This window comes from Chiloscyllium plagiosum, unplaced genomic scaffold (genome assembly GCF_004010195.1).
Source record: "Chiloscyllium plagiosum isolate BGI_BamShark_2017 unplaced genomic scaffold, ASM401019v2 scaf_9409, whole genome shotgun sequence".
Taxonomy (NCBI): Eukaryota; Metazoa; Chordata; class Chondrichthyes; order Orectolobiformes; family Hemiscylliidae; genus Chiloscyllium; species Chiloscyllium plagiosum.
Window position 1 is genome coordinate 218 of NW_025206769.1, and position 4,228 is coordinate 4,445.

At 38.7% G+C, this 4,228-nt stretch overlaps 1 long non-coding RNA gene across 1 annotated transcript; it reads right to left on the minus strand.

The window, feature by feature from the left end:
- Window positions 1-482: 482 nt before the first annotated feature.
- Window positions 483-3,885, minus strand: LOC122546535. The gene is made up of 3 exons (XR_006310766.1): window positions 2,943-3,885; window positions 1,549-2,897; window positions 483-1,229 (listed from the first exon to the last, which is right to left on the minus strand). It is a non-coding gene; the product is annotated as an uncharacterized LOC122546535 (long non-coding RNA).
- Between the last annotated feature and the right edge of the window lie 343 nt (window positions 3,886-4,228).

Below are 4,228 nucleotides of genomic sequence, written 5' to 3' on the forward strand. Positions count from 1 at the left end.
ACTTACCAATGAGAACAGACCCAAGTCTCTCAGCCTTTCCTCATTAGACCTTCCCTCCAGACCAGGCAACATCCTGGTAAATCTCCTCTGCACCTTTTCCAATGCTTCCACATCCTTCCTGTAATGGGTGACCAGAATTGTATACAATATTCCAAGTGTGGCCGCACCAGCGTTTTGTATAGTTACAGCATGATAATGAAACCTAACACACCTTATGCCTTCTTAACAGCACTATCCACCTGGGTGGCAACTTTCAGGGATCTATGTACCTGGACTCCAAGATCCCTCTGCACATCCATACTACCAAGAGTAGTATTCTTCCACTACTCCACCGACTTTAGTGTTGTCTGCAAATTTACTAATCCAACTACCTGCGCTTGCGTCTAAGTCGTCTAAGTCATTTACAAACAGCAGTAGTCCCAAACCAGATCCTTGTGGCACACCACTAGTAACTAGACTCCAGACTGAATATTTTCCATCAACCACCACTCACAAATATTGCTAGAATGTTGTCAGGGCCTATAGTTCTTGCAGGATCCAGTGCTTCCAACCGTTTCTCGATATCACGTGGAGTGAAATGAAATTGACATTAGTGATACTGGGGATCTCTAGTGCTACCATACTTTCTTTCTAATTTATCATTCGACACACATTTTTGTTAAAATTCTCTGAGAATGCTGTTGACATTTGCCATTACTCCCTGTTGCAATATGGTTCCAGTGGCACTCAGTCTGCTCCTTCAAATATAGATGCAAAAGCCTGGACTGCTACAGTTTGCAGGTCATTACAACTATATGCAAAGTTGGTACGGGTTCTGGTTAGGAGGTGGGGTATGGGAAAGAAAGAACGGCCTTGAACATCAATCCAATGCTCTATGCACAAACTGAATCAAGTGTGAGACATAAGGCAATTAGGTAAAAACAATGACTGCAGATGCTGGAAACCAGATTCTGGATTAGTGGTGCTGGAAGAGCACAGCAGTTCAGGCACCATCCGAGGAGCAGTAAAATCGACATTTCGGGCAAAAGCCCTTCATCTGTGATTCCTCAGCAACATCACAGGGAGGTCAGCTAACTCTGCATAGATCTGGTGATTCAAGAAATTCATTGATCCTTTTTACAGTCACCACAGTACTTACCAGAGTCACTGCAATTAGATCTTCTGCCTGTTGCAGGAGAACAGGAAACGTTGCATGATGTGCAAGCATTCCCATCATTTGGAATGACTGTCTACAAAGCAGAACAAACACTGCTAAATACAGTGCACGACAAAACACTAGACTACCATATTGAACTCAACACAATTTGAATCCTTAAAATTCTATATCATCTACATTAAATTTATATCAATGTGAAAGAAGTACACAAATTGGCATTAGATGTTGCAAATTATGGTATAACTAGGCCATTTTGTTTACTTCAGGATGAAATGCTAATGCTAGCATTCAAAATTTACAAGTGCATCAGAACTGCATTCCCAACCAAATCAATGTGTATACTGTTATTGGAAAACATGCCCAGAGCTTACAACAAGTCAAGAAAATCTTACCATGAGACAATCTTCACCCCCAAGCTGGTTGGTAATCTCTCCAAGATTGAGATCATTTATAGAATCTACATCACACAGAAAAACTTCTCAAAATGTGCTTGCAATTGTTCCAAAAAAAAACTTCACTCAATATAAAGAGTTTAAAATTTTGCTTAAAAATGGCATTAGACCAGAACTTTCAAAAACTTAGTATTTCAGAGTTATTAGAAGTTTGCATAATATAATAGCAGAAACTCAGAGATAGCATGACAGTAACAGAAGAGATATGTTTACTAATATGTGAACCATGTTGATCCCAACTGGAAATGAGCAATTTAGAGGGCCTGAAAAGAAACAATATTGGAGGCACACATTTAAGATAAACCAAAGGACTGGCAAGGCTAGATGACATTCAAGTCCATACGAATGAAGCAAACCAACGACAAAGATCCTCTGCCTATCAACAACTGCGTGATTAGTTGTCAGGTTGCTAAACAGGCTGGGCTGTGAACAGGAGAGGAGGCAACTCTGAAAAAATCTAGCTCCCAGTTTTTGCAGTAAGTCAGTTTGAATCTGAAGAAAATGAACTCATCTTTCCTTCAATAGATGCTGCAAATTGTGCCTTTGAACTGAATAGGGCATAGACTCATCATGAATCAAAGAGCCCCTCTGAGCCTTTTGCAAACCAGTGTAATCAAAGAAAGTCAAGGGGAACTCTACAGATCATCAAGAACCAACACAACAGATCTTGTTTCTACAGACACTACGGGTCTGATTTTCTAGTTTTCCCTCAGCCAATGTGTTTTTTTTCCTGTTTAGGTTTGCCTGCCAGTGTGTCTTTGTCAGGGTTTGGGAGTCTTAATTTGTAGAGTTTACTTAACTTAGTTTACTACAATTCATTAGATTCTAGCTGCAGGTAAAAAGCAATTTCTCAAGTACAGAATATGTTCAATGCTTTCTATCAACCCGACACTGAAAAATCAGGAGGACGTTTGGGGAAATTTGTATATTTTTAAAAAGACTTTTGTGATGTTTTTGGGAAGAGTTGAACTTGATTTCCAGTACACTACCTAGGGAATCATGATAGCTGGAAAGTTAATTGAGACTGGACTTTACATGGCAAAGTTAATTAAGTTAATCATTATCACCAGTTAATGATTGATAGTCAAGAGCAAGGTTTTGTTTAAAATTTCAAATCAGGTAATTTATTGTCATTGCCCTGAGAAAATGAACTATCTATTTTGTGGAGCTGAAACAGGAGCAATGTGTGTACATGCCCTTAACAATCCTGAGTATGCAAAACACTATACAGTACTGAAAACCAATTTAGCATTGTCAATGAGGACTGCAATGTGGCATACTTGCATGTACTGGAAGTTATATGTTAAAATAACAGGACTGAATTCTTGAGAGACAAAAAGAAGATGGCTGTGCATTTCCACTCAACAAAAATCAGTGACAGCCATTCATTGGTTCGTTCATAAGAAATGATTTGATGAATCGACTTATCTGGGTTTAAACTTTAAACAAAGCCTGGCCGTTAACTGCCAGACATCAATGATTAGTGCCAAGGCAAAATCTCTACCAAAGTCCACTTGCTTAGTTAACCAGTGGGCTCAGTTTTAAACTGTTGGCTTTTCCCTTAAACCGGTATTCTTGAGGCCTGTCCTGACAAGTATAAGATGAAAGACTGCCATAAAGTGTATTACTTTTCAGTATTAAATTACTTATAAAAGCATTGCTGCCATGTAGGTAAGCACAGCTGCAATATCTACAAAAAATGAATATGATCAATTTTCTGTTTCTTGTGGTGCTGCCTGAAGAACAGATAATGATGTTTCAATAGCATAATTCAGTCTTTCAAAATATATGCAAAATTTGTATTCTAATTCTGGTCTCTGGAGAATTCCTGATTTTAAATGCTCCAGCGTTGGTAGCTATGCAGTCAAAATGTATGGGCCACAAGCTCTAATTTCTTTCCCAAACCATTCATGCTTTGTTCTTTTACAAAAAGTCAGAAATCAAACAACACCAGGTTATAGTCCAACAGGTTTATCTGAAATCACAAGCTTTCAGAGTGTAGCCCTCTCATCAGGTGAAGTGAGAGGGAAGCACGCATAACAAAATTTATGGGCAGAGAGATCAAGAGCAAAGAGATCAAAAGATTATACAAATTGTGTGAGTGGAGTGTTGATCAGTATGTTTCTGCAAGTGACCAGAAGTATTAGATGGTGTGAGTAAAGTGTTAACAGCTGAATAACAAGGGATGATGTATAATCTGATTAAATAAGGCAGAGAGATAATTACAAAAAATGTAAAATAAAAAAGGTGATGCTGGAGGCAAACCAAATGACTGGAATAACATGGAACAAAAACAGAAGCTGCTGGAAAAGCCCACCAGGGCTGGCAGCATCTGTGAAGAAATGCAGAGAAAGGGTCATTTCTTCAAAACCACCTTATTTTAAATTTTTTGTAATTATCTCTCTGCCTTAATCAGATTATAGGCCATCCCTTCGCATGTTATTCAGCTGTTGACACTTTACTCACACCATCCAACACTTTTGATCACTTGCAGAGATTTATTATTCAACACTCCACTCACACCATTTCCATGATCTTTTGATCTCTCTGCCTGTAAATTCTGTGTTCTGTGTGCATCTCTTTCATGTCACCTGATGAAGGGGCTACGTTGAATCCTTGT